Genomic DNA, 17176 nt, shown 5'->3' with positions numbered 1-17176 from the left:
ATGCTTGACAGTGTTTGGGTGAAGGGAATGTATTATTTTACAGTTAGCCTGCTATACATGGTGGTCTCCTAATCAAAGGTGCAAGCCAGAGAAATTAAAAGGTGTGAAGCAGATATTGTCACTATGTTATATCACTTTTATTACTTTTTGTAAAACAGTATTGCTTAATGCCAGTGTATTTTCTAATGTACCCTAGCATCCCTAATTAGTTTTTTCTTAACCCATGTGGTGGGATTGATTATTCAGTTTTAAAATAATTTCTGCTGTAAAATGAGCAAATCATATATTCCAAATGCTAGCTGTATGAATATTACAATTGTTTCTGGTTTGAGTTGCCTGATGCAATGGGTTCTCTAGTTCATGAACTACTGTGAGAGAAAATCATGTGATAAAGGTGTAACCAGCAATGAATCAGTAAATAGCTGTTCCTCTGAAGACCAGCTCATTAAGAAAGAGACATCTGAATGAAATAAGATTCCTGGGGAGTCTGTGGCACCAGACATACCAGAAAGAGAGGCATGAAACCTTGTTATATGCCATGACCAAGCAAAAGGAATTTTTACCTAGGCAGGATTCGTGGTTAATATTCTGCTCTTGTGCTTAGCCTAGTGAAGCCCCAGTGTGCTTTTGTTTATGATCTGGTTCTCGTTCAGCACATTTACATGCAACTAACTGTGCAAGTGGCTCAGTCACCTCTGGTACAAAACAGAGCTCAGCTGAAATGCTAAAGGCTACAGCTTTGTTTTCAACATGAAAAAGCCCAAACAAAAATATCTATTAGAACTTTCTTTTTTTCGCTTTGACAAAAGTCTTAATGTTAGCTTCCTTATTCAATAGAATAGTGTTGTATGGCTATATTACAGCTGGTTAAAAGACTCCAAGATTATTTAGGTTTTAGCTAATCTTTTTTACTTTTAATCGAGTTTGTTAGTTGGAGATAGCTGAATGCCATGGCATTTGTTTAACTTTGCAGTTCACAGCTTAATTAAATACTTGATGTGCCAATCTCTAATCATGGTACTAAAAAAAAAATAAATAAATAACCCAGCACCCCTATCAAATTTCATGGAAAAGAAGAGAAGGCTTTGTTAAAACATATGGCAAGCAATCTTTTCTGTAAAACAGCAAACTAAAACACAGTACTGCCAAGTGTTAAGAGATGCTGGCCTTTCGCACAATCTATTTAAATACACACCCTCTCCACAAGCAGCAGGTACGCAGCTTGAACCACCATGAGGTTTTTAACTACGCACCAGGGTTTTAACACATAATGAGACTACAGTGGCTTGAAGGGAAAGGGAGAAAGGGAGAAAAGGGGATGAAACTCCATGAATTAGAACTGCAACTTCCTAAGCAAATTTTTTAATGGCTAACTCATAAGTTGCATTTGTGAAATGTGATTAATGACAAAATAATTGAGTGCTGCACTCAAACGTCTTTCTGCCAACATACATGTAAATAGAAATGGGCATCAGAATTGAGTTCAGTTAAATTAAGCACCCTTTCTAGCTGGAGTGGGGAATGAGGCTGTAAAGTTGCCAAGTGTTTTTCCTTTCATGGCTCCATTACCGAATCATCCTGTTGTGATATTGGTATGTATTTGTGTCCAGCACAAAAAAGCTATATAAGCCACTATATATTGCTGTTGGTGCACTTAGCAGACACTACCCAACAAGTGGACAAAGACTTTAAATTCCAATAACACCACTTTTATCTTGACCAAATCCTCTTCTTTGCTGATGTTATTTATCATAGGCCTGGCTTCATGCAAACAGGCTGAAGGAGGTGTGAGGGGGAATCCACTGGATAGACTGGGAGTGCATTGGGACAGTGATCTGTTTGTTCATATTTTGCTAGTGCACATTTGAAAAGGTCAGACCCAAATAAAACTGCCAAGATAAGATATTCCTCTGAGAGGAAGAAAATGGTTTACGTATCTTAGCTTTGCCAAAAAACTATGGAAACCAGTGCTTCATTTTGTGAATAAAGATGTAGGCACAAACACTGCCTCAAGCAGGGTGAAGACCACCCTTGGGCAGAAGTGTTTAGGAGTTAAAGTGGTGAAAGGTTGGGGGTTTGCTTTGTTTTGCAGAACATTTGGGTGTATATAACAGGCCTGTCTAAACAGAATTGGTGTGTCTGATGGCTGATCCAATATTCCACGGAGGTCCTCTATTCAGAACTTGTTTTCCTTCCACACTTACCCTACTTTGTGTATTGTGCTAGATTATACTGGTTTCATACGTGGCAGTCACAGTTACTGTCCATCTGGATATGTTTTGAGGCTCTCTAAAGTTTTAACAACTGTGAAGGCAGAAAAATACTAAAGTATGCAGCTAGTCTGGAGTGGTTATCTAGAGATTTAATCTACTGTCGCCACGAATGCACAAAACACTTCACATTCAGTGTAAAACTTATTTGGATTTGTAGTCATAGTAATATAGCAAAAAGTATTCTCTTATGACAGCTGACTTCAAGTTTTGTTCTCTTTATACCTATAACTTCTTAATAAGTCAAACCTCTTATGGTATTAAAATCATACTAATAAATCTCTACACACCTAATCTTGATTCAGGGCCTGTATAACTGAATCAGATACTTGATTAACTCTTGCACTTGTCCTATTGCTTGTTTTTTAAGAAGTGGATTTTATGCTTTTCAATATCATTTAGTAAGATTTGGCTTTTTATATTATTCAGCATGCTGTTCATTATGGAATGCCAATCAGTTCTAAAATGCTTATACATGCTTGTTACATTTTTTCAAGTTTAGAAAGTCCTCTTTTCTAGTTTGGATTTTTTTGAGCTTAGTAACATTTTAAAAAACACACAAACAACAATATACAGGACGAGTTTAAACTTCATATGCCTTCATGACACAGGACGGTTGTTACCATTGAAATAAATGTGATATATGCAGTCAGACAAGCCATACCAATAAATATTTGGAAAAAAAAATAAGATGACTTAAACTGGCATCTGTTCAGTATGCAGATATTCACCACCTGGTGACTAATTGTATGTTTCAACATAATTCCAGCTGCTCCTGATATTTACAGCAAATACGACCTTCAGTTCTCAAAACATTACTGATTGAGGAGTAAGATCCCAAATTTCACAGAATGAAATTCCTTGACAGATTCACTAGCACATTGCAATAAATGGCAGGATAAATATATAATGTTCATATATAGAGAAAAAAATTTGGTAAATCCACATACAATATTAATAGTCTGAGAGAAAAAATTTGGTAAATCACATACTATATTAATAGCCTGTAAATCTAGGTACAGCAGATTTCCCCTTTGAAGAAGAAAAAAATGTTCATCACAGAACTAACTGACTTACCCTATCAATCTGTATTAACACTTCTCTCTCTGATGATAGATTATCTGATTTCAAACACCTGGCTAGGCAAGAGCATGGTTCTGCAAGTAAACTACTCAGGTGCATAACTTGAAGCTTTGGAGTAGACCTTCTGAAGTCAGTGAGATGTAGACTGATCATCTTTAAGTTTCAAAATAGGAAGTATTAGGGTCAAAGGGACAAATCAGGGCTTTAGGAGTACATCTTTGTAAACTACCACCTTCGTATGATAAACTACTTACTGTTTTCTTCTAGAGAGCCCAGATTGCCTTCGTTCTACTCAAGAAATAAACAGGTGTATTTCATATGCCATTGCCATCTTCATGTAGAGTCAGGCCACCGCATGTGAGCACAGAGGAGCATGTGATACTTTCTAGCACTTTTTTAGTCACTGATGTCCTTGGAACTGTTACAATCTCTGGCACAGTTAGAGATTAGTTCAGCTTCTCCTCCACACCAGGGCAGCCAACAGATAGCTTTAACTCCTGCCAACTACAGGACATGCTGGCAAAGCGGGAAATACAGACTTTCTGTGGATGGTGGGTAACTTAAGTCCAGAATTCTATCCAATTTTAAGCCTGTTAAGTTAGGGATGATACAAATGAGTGGTGTACAATTGTCTATGCCAGGTCTGTGCCATGCTGGGATTCTCCAGTATGACAGATGTATCAGTATGGCATGTCCAACTGGATCTTGAAGCTGGATCTCTCTCCCCTTTCTGCTCACAGAGTGGTTCAAAAGGACACAGCACAAGCTAAGAACTGGTCTCCAGTGTGCAAGTATACTGCCCCATTACTCCAGTGTTCAGTCAGTTCCAAATCTCTCTGTCTCCCAGGTCTACTTTCATTTGGGCTTTTCTTGCCCCTGATGTGTCGATGACTACACAGGAGAAGAGAGGCCAAATTACACAAAACTGTGCTGTTCTGATATATGTGGCAGTTGGTTACCCTCATCCCCCCGAGCAAAATAATACTTGTGCTGAGAATAGTGTCAGGGCTCTTTGCATAGCAGCCAAAACTGTGCCTGCAATTGCAAGGGTGATTTAAGTCTGTCTTGTTCATATACAGCTTTTTGATACTTTATCCCATATAGGCCAATAAAATGTTCTCTTTGCCATTTTTAAGAGAAGATTAAACCATGTTGGGATGGAAAGAACTTCTCCTGCTGGGGAACGAAAAGAAAAAAGCTACTCCAAGACTATCATAAGGCAGAGATGCTATTAGAACAATGAAGGATTTTTCTGTAGTTTCTCAGTACCCATCTGCAATAAATTTTTATGAGGATATGGAGGAAAGAGAGGCCTAAGCCAACCAGCAGGTTTAGTGGTTTGGAAAGCTGAGCAGCATGGCAAATCTTTGTTTTATGCACCCTGACAGGTTCTGCCATATCATACAGGTATTTATTTTTCTAATGCAATATTATAAATCATTGTAAGGTCATCAGCATTCCCACAGTCTTCCAAAGCACTTTTGTGTGTGCCAAAGGTTCCCACCAGAGCTATAGGCTTAGGATGCTATATAAGCTCTTTTAATGGAGCATGTAGTGCTGAACTGTGCTCTGCTGCAACATTCCAGCTCAGAGGAAGAGGTATAAAGAAGGAGGTGGTCTCAAGAGTCATGGCTTAAGGATAGCAGGAGACTTATATTAAAGACCACCTCTACTGACTAAGGGTCTGTCTTAAATAATCATAGCAAAGAAACCAATACTTTATTTAAACAAAAGCTTTCAGCCATTCACTTAGGAAAGGCTGATTGATTACGTTAATAAGGCAAGTCATCCTGATAATGTGATGCACATGAGACACTGTCATCAATCTAAGTGCTTCACAGGTACTGGCAGTTTATTCCTCCAGGTTAAGCAAGTATCATTAGCTCCGTTTTATTAATTGGGGAACATGATTAAGGTTATTTGTCTAAGACCAAACCAAGTTCTCTGTGAGGATCCCAGAGAGAAGGGAGAGACTTATCAAGAGACTAATCTATGCCAGCCTTCAGAGGACAATCCTCCGGCTGAGTATAACTGGAGTGCAATGTGTGCTGGTTCTGTCTTTTCCTTTGCCTTGTTGACCAAACCAACACCAGTCACCTTTCTCTTCTTTGGGTGAGTGAATACTTTCCTTTTTCTTTTCCTAAACCATGTATAGGAATGTTCAATGTTTTCCTAAACCATGTTTAAATGTTAAAAATGGAACAGAATTAAGCTGACTGGTTAGTTTGTGAGAAACTTACCTCTAGGAGTTGAAATTGTTGACCCCACCAGCTAGCTATGTGACTGAAGCCCTCAAACTAAGAAATGCCATTGCACATGCCAGGGTTACGAGTGTCACACGGGTCTTGCTTATTCCGTACCACAGTGATGTCACAGCACTCTTGCGCTGCCCTACTTGGCTAAAGGTTATAAGATCAAAGCTAGTCCTACGCTAAATGATTTGACATAAAACAGGCCCTTTATTTTCAGACTGTCTCAAGGGCTTTTGAAAACAGGAGGAAACAAAATGACAGTTAATGGATCAGGGAGGGCCTGACCTAAGCATAAGGTTAAGTGGTGTGATAATCTCCATACTGAACTTGTCACTGTACAGCAGTTTCTCTGGTGTGCTCAGTCACAAGGTGTACCTCTTTGAGCAAACCTCACAGACTTTCTGCCTATGCCATTTACAGTGAAGACTGGGGTTCTGCTAAACAAGGGACCTCCCCTCACTCCCAAATCACTTTCCTTTCTGTTCATTAAGGACTACTTTCCTCCAGGTTGCATTCACTTAAAACTTTACCACAGTTCTAATTCACTCTGTACACTATCATGTTTTGGTACTCTGATATCTGTCTCCAAAAGCAGCCTTTCTGAGAGACAAATAGCGAGTGCTGACATTGACATATGCATACCATGGAAGCTCTCTTTTGGAATTTACTTCTGTTCTATCACGGTTTCTAAATCTAAACCATTTCTTAGTTAGATTATAGGCTTTCTTCTTTAAGAATCAAAAATGTTAACGCATGGAGTTCTTTGGCTGGCTTTGTTGTTAGAGAAAGGCATGATCTGGCTGAAGAATGGTTTCTTTTCAGAGTGTTGGATGAGAATATCAGTCAGGTATATTTTTTCCTCTTTGAAAGAAAGATAAAATTAGCTAATGAATTGCAGAGTTTCTCTAGGCAATGGCCTGTTTATCCTTGTTCTTAAGGCCAGCACTGGCAATATTATCCACAAACTTCATTAAGGAAAAATGTCTAAATGTTCTCGTCTACACTGGGAAGATATCTGTAATGTCTCTGAAAAGCTAGCTGAACTAAATTTGGAATGTCCCTGAAATTACAAACTCTAAGTTAAGGCAAAAGTCTGTGAGGATTCTTCCCTGCTATCTTTTCCTGATATCTGATAGCCCACTTTTTCCCTGATATCTTGGGAGAGAGCAATTCAACCCAACCATATACTCTTGTGATACCATTAGGTTGGAGAGGTCCTTTACCTTCCAGGAATAACACTAATTTACTCTCACTGAAAGACAACAGTATTTCAATATGTAGAGCAGCAGTAACCATCTGATAAAAAACACAATGAATGAAGGTAGGAACACTTATTGTGCTGAAGAGAAAAAAATGAAGGAAACTGCACTCATGCCTCATGCAGAGCTTCACCAAGGAAGATGACAGATTTAACGTCATTAATTCAGGATGACATATGATGTAATGAGGACAACTAAAAGTTAGTTATATTGTGACACTATCTGAAATTTCAAAAGATCAGGATATAGAACAGGTAACAGCATCGACGAAAAGACATACCAGGGTAGGACACCAACATTTGGTATGTACATAAGGAAGAACTTTCATCTGAGCTGGGAAAAGCAGATGAAATTTCTATAGTAAGATAGATGGCCAAGAAAAATGGAAAGGAATTGAAAAACAGGACAAAAATAACCCTTCTAAGAAACAGTTACTAATCTCCTAGACAGGATGAAAAGGATGCTAAGAAATGGTTTTGGAAATAGTGGCAGCCACAATCAAAAACATCGACTGTATTTATAATAAAGGAACACAGATATTCTGGTCTGATTTGTCTAAGAGCTATATAACTGAGAAGGGAAGAATGATCAGAAGTTTGAGAGAGATTTATAAAATAATTCCTCCTTTTAAATTAAAGTGTTCATACAAGTGAAGGAAAGGAGTGAGAAGATTGAGAAATATAGGATGCAAGGTGTTTATAAAGCAAGGATTAAAAATAATATGGTTTTGGTTTGTTTACATTTAGAAAAGACATCTGAATGACCTGTCATCTCAGCCAGTTGTTCCAGAAAGCTTATTCTTTCTTCCTAAAGGAGTTATGTGCGATTGATCTCTGAAGCAAATGGCTGAGTTATGATCCCACAAATAGCATGGGATTTCTGTCTCTTAATGTTATCCAGCAAGCTTAGCTTATTACTTTGGACTGTAGCCCAAGTTGTCAAGGCTCATGCTTTCAGCTCTGGAAATCCTTTGTTTGGTCCATTGAGTTGGTCAAGGGAACCACTATATACATACACTTCAAGGATTTTGTGTTGTGGGAGCTTCTTTTCTATTTAAGTCTTGAAAGGTCAACATATCTGCAGTTTGGTTGATTTCCCTGTACTGGTGATGAACAGAATAGTGCAGAGAAATCATATTCATCCCAAACCACAAGATGGTTAACAATTAAAGTGCTAATGCATCATCATTAGGCTTTCAGATAGGCACAGCAAAGCCTGAGAGAAAAAGAAAGATTTTGTCTTTTATATCTCTTCTTTATGGTGCTGAAAGGCCTAGGGGGAGCTCACAACTCTAAACCCATTCTTAATGTTCATTCCTGTAGGCACACTTTCTGACCAGTACCTGAGTAACCTTAACTCTGCCCTTCTAACAAAGCAGTCGCGAAACCCATGAACTTTATCCCACCTGGTGTATCTTTTTCCCACAGCGACATAGAAAAATACAATACCTTGCCCTTTATTGTTGAAATAGTTTTGAACATTTTGCCATATACACAAGCATGCAAATCTGCTAAATCAAAGATACAGTAAAAGAGTCATTCTGTAGCATTATGAATGATCATCTTGATCTGTTAATCAGGAAACATTTTTAGAAATTGCAGAATTAAAAAAAAAAAGCAAGCAGTGACTCTGATTTAAAAAACAAAGGTGTCAAGAATAAAATGAACTGGATTATCCTATTCCTAAATCTAAGCACCTTGATATCAGCTCTGAAGTATTATATATGCCTAGCAGAAAAAAAATAATAATTCAGACTCTTAATAAAACAATGAGGAGTGTAGCACAAAGCAAAATGAAACATTAGAAATGATTTATAGTGTAAAGGATCACTCTATATATCTTTACAGAATGAAAAAATCCAAATTACCTCAGCTTTAATAATCATATTCCCAGTGACTGCAGATGAGAAACTTTAAAATGTATGTATAAAACTGGAAATAGTTATAAAAGATCAGAGGCTTTTGAAATTCACTGTATACCAGGTCTTTGGAGTGTAATGCCAAGAGTAATATATGAAATCTGATCTGACAGTTTCATAATTTTCCTTTGTTCAAGGCAATCCCCATGTAATGAAAAAGTGTAGCATCATGCCAAAACTAAAGGAAACAGTTAGTAGAAACAACTGAGAGGTAACTACCACTATTGAGTTTCTCACTGGCAAAGTATAAAAATAAGATGAAGAATTAATTACATTAAGAAGTCCCAAAGAACATGGTTTAGATTAAAAGAAGCTCTTTTTAACTGGTCAGCTGGAAGGTTGATGTTCATGCAGATGTTTGGAAGGTATTTCACAGACACTAATTTTGGAGGCTACTTCTAAAGGCCTTTGCTCTTTCAATGCTCTGTGCCATCTCCAATTTATTTTAAGTACAAAATAGAAAAAAAAAATAGAAACTACAGCTTCTAGTTAAATTAGAAAGGATCATTTTAAAGAAACACAATGAAACATAAAATATGATCCAAATTCTATAGATTCAAAATCTGTAATAGGTTGACAGATGACAGGTCCCCTTTCACCTATAAGCAATAAAAATGAAGTAATAGACAGTCTGTCAGATCTCAGCAGGTTTAATTCGGTCCCTTGGCTCATATTGGCTGCATGTGAACACTGCACAGAGCAATAAATTGCCATACTGAGATGCTGGCATTCAGACCTGGTTGTGTGGTTTGTTTTTAAAAATCTGGTTCTGTAGTACTCTCTGGGTAGTACTTCTTAGCAGCACTCTGCACCCGGTCCTCTGCCTACAGAGGTAACAGCTCTTTCTTATCCTGGTGTCTTACCCTGTCTCCATTGGCAGTTGCTGATATATTCAGAGCGCCACAGTATTTCTTACGCATTAAACACTCAGACAGATCACTTAGGTAAGAACTGAAGTAAAACAGTAAGATGTAATGTCAGGCATAAGTTTCTGACAATGGCTCCTATGAGTTTATGACAAGCACAGTGGATTTAAGATATTTAAAATCAGGATGTGCAAAGGCAAAACTGAAATTTCAGTCTTAATGTAGGGCAGGTCTAGTTTTGCTCCAGTCTTGCACCAGCAAGTATCAGAGCATCCGTTCCCAAAGGTTTTCTCTTCACAAAGCAGAAAAAGTTAGAAAAGAACTGTGATCCTGACCTCTCCACAATTTAGCTGTATTAATTCAATATTGCACAAGTCAGTAGAAATGGTTCTGTCCATGGAGGAGACCCACTCTCCCAGCAATTCTTTAAACACAAATGACTTAAACTGATAGTTGAGGAAAGAGTCTTGCAAGTTTAAGTTGCGTACTTGTACAGTACAGAAGAGAAGGGGCTCAGAGCTCAAGAAATTAAGTTCTGCTGTACTGATCTTGCTTCTGACTAGGATGAACTTGGGATGGAGCCAGAGGGGCCTGTTCAATTCAGCTACTTTAGTCAGTGCCAGCAGCCTTGCAAGGAGGCAGGGGAGAGAGCATAGCAGCACAAAGCAGTGTGGAGTCAGAAGCAGTGAGCAGTGGGTAAGAAGATGGACAAGGCGGCAGGCTGAGGAGGAGAGGAGCAATGGGCAAGGAGAAGGTTTGGGCAATATGTTTTGGTGCAGAAAAATTTGGGAATCTCTGAGCCTGTGTTTGGCCCATAATCTGGGCCAAGACTCCTGGGTTCTGAAACTTCTTGCTAAAATTTTGTCTTTCTAATGATGCAGAGCTTGGTGTGCTCTCCAGATAGAAGCATGAAGGCTCCTCCTGCTATTCACTTTATTCAAAAATATTTCTCTAGAGATGTGTGTTTGTGGAAAAACACAGAGATGAAAGATGTAACACAAGAATGAGTAATAATCACAGAAATAAGTATTTGTAACTGGAGGGAACTCAAACTGCCGTATACCCTAACTGACTCCCCAAAATGCAAAATTAGCTATAAAGCCTTTTGATTTCTTCTTTTAAATCAGCTTCTTCCTCCAAAAGTATGAAGACTAGATGGAGGGAGATGTAAAGAAATTGGCTGCTTTGCCAATCCACAACTCACTGGGAATTAAATATTTCCTTCTTCTCATGTCCTCTTACGTAGATATTTTTCTGTTCAGTGTAGCTCTTTTGCTAGATATTTCTCTGTGCTCTTACTTTTTCTTTGTAGGCACATTATACATACAATCTGGTCCTGAAATGCCACTCTTAGGCTTTGGTTTTTTTTTTTTTTTTGTTCTTCTCTTGATCAGAAATAAACCCTGCTGGCTGGTGCCAATTCAACTTTGAAACAGTGACAAGCCAGCTCTGACTGCCTATGTTCTCTGTATTACATTTTCCTGTAGTGAATAGAGACTACTCTCCCTCTTAGAGCCCTTTTCAAATAGTATCTCTTTTTTTTTCTGCAGTAGCAGGTTGGATCTAGCACTAGGTTCTGCAAGGAGAAATGCTTAATGCTGCCTTCCCCCCCAACCCCCCACCCTTCCCCCTTTCTGACTTTCTGCATTTGTATGTATCTTTTTGGATCATTTCTCAAAGGCTCTCCCTCTCACTGTCTAGCAAAGGTGTTACCTAATGGTGGTATTCCATGGGACAGTTTCTCATTTGCTATCCATATGTCACTGTTGCAAGGAAGGTTAGGAGATGAGGGATGACTCTATTATTGCAACAGAGTGAAATTTCCATTGACTTCACTGGGGTCAAAACTTCACCCTCAGGGAGCTATTGGTAGAAATGGGATGGAATTTCCATTTTCACAGGGAATCTGCAAACCTTTAATAGTGTTGAAAACCTCAAATATTTTCTTTACCGGGCAAAGTTCACATTTTATTTTGGACGACTGTAGTGGCTGAGCGTTGTCTGCCACTAGAAAACCTTTAGAAATTACATAAAACTAAAACGGGCATAAAAGAGAAGTGGGGTGGGAACGGGTTGTTTGCTATTACACACCAACACAGACCAAGCTGGGCTTTTTGTCTATTCCCTTCCCCCATTTTGTTCACACAGTCCTCCTCGCCCTTCAGACTGTCTTAGAATGCTAATTTTTCGAATCACATGAAGAATGAAAACTACTGTAGAAATAAACTGAAATATTATTTTAAACCTCTTTTAATGAGGCTGGATCCACATCTATTAATAAACTCCTAATCTTTCCCTTCTCAACTTCCAAAAATTGTAGTCCCATACCCTGTACAACCTGACACATTCAAAGCAAATATTTAAAACCATTCTCAAAAACAGCTGTTTTAATGCGAACTGGCATGTGGTCTTTAGGAAGAAATGGTTTTAAATAAAAGTCTGATTGTCCTCTTTTCACAGATGTTTAGGGTTTCTCTTCTGATAGAAGCACATGATAAGGATGCTCAAAATGATTCAGTTTAGTGATATTGTATTGATAAAGCTCAGATTAGCTTTAATCTTTGTTATACTTTCCAGCATTTTTTGAACTTCAAGGCTTTCAATTATTCTGTTTTTCTCGAGGATGGGGGGAGGATCTGTATGCATGTAACCCTCAGTTAACACTAATAACAATGTGAAAAACCTTCATCAGAGATGTGATTGGGTGCTTTTGTCTATTCTAATGCTTTAAAGTTGAGAGAAAATCTTGATAAATCAGGTTTTTTTTCTTCTTCCTCTTTCTTAAGTTTTGTTGCCTTGATTAGATTAAAAAAAAATAGGGGGCTGTCAATCTGTTTTCTTTTCAGGTCTTCTCTGTCTCTTTCTAAATTAGTTACAGCCTGCTTTATGTAGCTTTATAGCTGGCCTGACCCAATTTAATTACCATGACTTGTGTGGCTTAAAGATAAATAGTTTTATTCAATCTGCCTACTTTTGTATATGTTTTCCCACTTTCATACATCTCTCTATATTTTGGCATTCAGAACTCTTGTTGCCTATTCTTTGGTAGGTTAACACAAGGTTAGTTTTATAGCGTTGTCCATATTCACACAAAAAGGCCCCTTTGATGCTGTTCTGCCTAGTCCCTTCTTTTCTATATCTGTTTGTGCACTGCAAGTCTGTGGGCCTTTGTGGGACAAATGAACGGCTCCTGGAGCAACCGATCACATTCCCGCGAGCGTCCCCACAAGGGCTCAGGGACATTGTGCTCCAGCCCAGTGGCACTACCTGCATCTCAGAACTGTGGGATGGAAAGTACATTGTCTTACTCCAAATCCTCAGGCTTCAAAGCTTGATTTCACACCTGCTATTATCAATGACTTTTTTTTTTTTTTTTTTTGAGGAAAATACAGCAGAAACCAAAGCTGGAGTCATTGCAGGGATAGGAAGATCTAGCATAGTGCAGTTGGACTGACTATTGCTCTGCTCTTGAGAAAACACTTGACAAGGAAGTACAAATCTCCTGTTCATCACAGGTTTTATTTATGTTCCTTCCAGGTTTAAAGAAGGACAAATAAAGAGTAGTAAAGTTTCCAGCATTATGATCAGGCCTTCATCAGGAATAATAAGCTTATTAAATATATGTTAACTAGTTCTGCATGCAGGTGGTTCGTTCAAAGGAATCTTTGAAATGACTTTACTTAGGATGCGAGGGTGGGATATGTGCTGTGCTTGAGAACAAGAAATAAACCTCAAAAATCAGAGCTGTGCTCTTAACGTATCGGATGTTGCCATAGGCATTGCAGTAGTACTTTGCCTGCACTGAAAAGCCACCATCTTTCAGTGAGCTGCCTTGGGATGGTGCCTTCACAAAGCACCCCACAGCAAATGTATTTATAGGAAAAACGCTATGTGTTGCACTGTTCAGAAGTACATGAAAAATCTTGCCATTCCTTTAAAATGGACGATTCAGAAAAATGTCACTGGCAAAAGGAAGACCAAAAAAAAAAAATGTACACGACAATTCACTTTCCAACCATTTAAAGTCATTTGTACAAACACATAAAAAGATGTTTCATTTTGCAGATGAATCACAAAGGCATATCATTAAACCAAGTTCTAGTGGAACTATGTAAGCAGGCCTGTACCTTAAAATAAACAGAGCAAGTCTTTGTGCACATGCCAGAAATGAAAATGCTATAGATACAAAGCAGAAACAGTATTTGCATGCCTTTAACATCCACAGTAAGGAAGGAGTCCACTGACACCTCCCCGCTTGGAAAATGGAGAGGTGAATCATTTCTTTTCAATCATGATTAAGTAGAAAACCCTACGGAAGAAAAAAGGAGGAAAAGAAAGGAAGATGCATTTGTTTCCTGCTTATACTCAAATGGATTTTTCATAAATGTCCACTGATGTCCTGCCTTAGTTCCTATTAAAGCTTGTGATTGACTTCAATCTCAAAGCAAAGAGTTTGGTTACTGGTCACTTCTTGTGAAAAAGATCTCACTGTATACCTTACCCTTATCTAGTTCTTCCCTTCGCAAACTACCAAAATAATTAAAAAGCAGCCACCTCTGAAGTGAGGTGGTACACCCACTCAGAAAAGAAGCTGCTATGACTGTGGAAAGAGACTGGTTGAGGTCACTGGGGCAAACCCTTGCTGTTGTTTAAAAGAAAGTCCTGCTGAGAAGATAAGATTTTAAAGGCTCCTCAGATAGAGGCAGACACACAGGAAACTTTATGGCACACTATTAATCTTTCTCAGAAAGATGAAGTGTTGATGTGGCCTTGATGAAATCTGAAGCTCCCATTTGGGGGGGATGGAGGGGAAGGGGAGAGTAGAGTGTTTCAAATACAGCATTTTCATCACCAAAGTACACCTATCACACTGAGACTCTCTTGACTAGGAGAAAAATGCTTATTTTGACTTCTAATTTATGACATAATCTGCTTGAATTAAGCAGTCTGTGGTGGCCCATTCTCACCTCCTCCCATCAGAGATTTCTTTAACAGGGTGGGCCTCTCATTATTAGTGTGAAAATCATGTTTCCTGCCCTGCTGAGGTAGCACAAGTGCTGCTGCTAACAGGTCAACTGTACCCAGAATTTTGTATCTATCATCTTCTCTATCACTGAAGATAAATAATCAATGCACTAATGTCTGAATGGATGATGAATAAAATGTCTCTTAATTGGGTAGCCTCCCCAGGCAATTTTTCCCTCTTAAGTCATGGACCAAACAAGAAACTCCACTTCATGGACACCTAATACTGGCTCAAAATTGCTGCAGCCATGCAATACAAAATACTGTTCTGGCATAGCTTCACTCCATGGACTTATGTTTAAAAAAAAAGAATATTTAAAAGTATAAGGATAGCATAAAGACTGAACTAAATGTGCAGGCTCATTCAAGTGAAATGCAATTGTATTCCTGTGCCTGATCTATCTCTGGCCTATAGGTCTGTGGAATTTATTGGCTCTTAGTCTGAATCCCGTTAGCAATGATGATATGCCCTAAATATTAAAAAAAAAAAAAAAAAAAAAAAAAAAAAAAAAAGTATGAAAAAAGCTAACTTCTCTGCAGATGATTACTTAGATTTGTGACTTAAATGGACATAAAAATCTCCAGTAAATTAACTTTGTACTATGAAAATGCCTTCCAGCTGTCCAAGGGTACAAATGCTTTACCCAGAGATACAGCCCCAAAAAATTACCCAGTAAGTTCATGCCAAGAACATTGACAAATCTTTATATTACCCTGATGCACACTTCAAAATACAGAAAGCAACCAACCAGCTTATACAACTATAAAATATTACTTAAAAGTGGATTATGATATTTCTTCCTCTGTCAAAAGGGAAAGAGATTTACTAGCAAAATAAGGGTGACAATTAATACAAAAAGTCTGATTGAGTTCCTGTTACATTCCTCCAGCCACTGTATCTTTTATAATCTCACATATAACATTCAGATGGATGTCTGTATCATTGTACAAAGAGTACCTCCATATAAATGTATAATGTTTCACCTATGAACACTAAATACATTTTGCAGTGTTTTAAATATACTTGTTGAGGGTTAGTGCAGTTTTTAATACACATGTAGATACTTAAAAGTGTTATTTCATGCATTATCTGAATAATTCAGGAAGGGCCTCCAACCCTTTCTTTGAAAAGGCCTCTACTACAGTTTTAAAATGAGTACATTTGAGGTCATTAGCAAAGGAAATTACTTCCATTAATTCTGACCTACCACAGGTTTTAAAAGAAAGAACAAACTGTGAAACTTAAAAGGAAACCCAACAAATGTGTTTTATGAATCCATGTGCAATATTTTGGTTGCAATGAAATAAAATGCTGATATGTGCCAGACACCCTGAAGTTGCTCTCCTGTGACTAATTCTTCTGAGCTAGTTTTTAAATTAATCTCCCAGTGCTTGGCCTCTTCCCACCCTCGTTATTAAACTAACAAAAGTAGTTTATACCAACCACAGTATCAGCAAAGTAGTAAAATAAAAGCTCCTTCAGGCATTTGCTTGGCCTTGTTAAACAGCTTTACCTAAAACTGTATATATTAATATATATTATAATATTCTAGTAAATAAAGTCCTGGATATAGAATTTTATTTAAATATATAAAATGTTTTGTTTCCAAATGTGATACTCAAATGCCTTGTCTCAGTATTTGTTGGTCTGTTCACCTAAAGTGCATATTCCTAAGCAACATACATGAAGCTAAACTGCATAGTTGCAAAGTTCCCAGCAAGCTGATTTGCTGCAGCACAGAAGAATACAGCATCTCAGTAGGCACAAACCTTCCCCCACCCCCACCAAATCCTTTCATATGAACTTTCCAGGGAACCTTGCAATACTCAGCAAAATCATGATCAATGCATTTCAATCACAATTCAAAACTTCAGGGCCAGAAGCCATATTTCCCATATGAACAGCTTCATCTCCCAAGAAGGAGTTCAGAGAAGTCCAGCCAGAAGATGCCAGAGTGGTCCAGCTAGGCCTTCCCACTGTTTCTTTTTATATTTAGTAATTTTTATTCAAAATTCTTTCTTTGAACTGAGTGATGACTGCATTCAGAGTGCTGAATCCTGAATACAAACATTTCAAAGTTGGACAGTTGAGGCAGCTGCTATCCTTGCTTTTAGCCCTACCTTGCTTCTAGCACTATCTCTTTCCTGCATGCTACTTTCTGTGGAAAGGGTGAGCCAGAAGGGACAGGTAAACAGTTCCTGAATGGCTAGTGTTCAGTATACTATGGTAAACTAAATTTACAGTTCTGATGATGAGGAAGATTAACGCTGTATGGTAAAGTGGGTACCAGCAGTGAATAAGAACAGTGGAAGCAGGTATACAGGACAGGAAAGATGAGTGGGAGGTGGAAATCTGTGCCTAGGCTTCCCGAGAGGTTCTTCTAACTAAGATGTCCTTGCTAACCATGACCAATCACTTCTACTCTTTTTTCTAGAAAGGTTTAAAGACATTTATTTTATCTGTCCAGAGTACTTAGATTTTTAAATATTTAATATGAGACCA

At 38.1% G+C, this 17176-nt stretch overlaps 2 long non-coding RNA genes across 5 annotated transcripts in view; one reads left to right on the top strand and one right to left on the bottom strand.

Annotated features, from left to right (window-relative positions):
- Nucleotides 1–17176, bottom strand: part of LOC112980881 (uncharacterized) — a 173959-nt gene that overhangs the window by 79565 nt on the left and 77218 nt on the right. The gene's annotated exons all lie outside the window — the stretch shown is intronic.
- Nucleotides 1–17176, top strand: part of LOC112980883 (uncharacterized) — a 126419-nt gene that overhangs the window by 75033 nt on the left and 34210 nt on the right. The gene's annotated exons all lie outside the window — the stretch shown is intronic.

Source organism: Dromaius novaehollandiae, chromosome 4 (assembly GCF_036370855.1).
Source record: "Dromaius novaehollandiae isolate bDroNov1 chromosome 4, bDroNov1.hap1, whole genome shotgun sequence".
NCBI lineage: Eukaryota > Metazoa > Chordata > Aves > Casuariiformes > Dromaiidae > Dromaius > Dromaius novaehollandiae.
The sequence above is the reverse complement of the archived record's forward strand: the minus strand, read 5'-3'. Positions and strand labels throughout refer to the sequence as shown.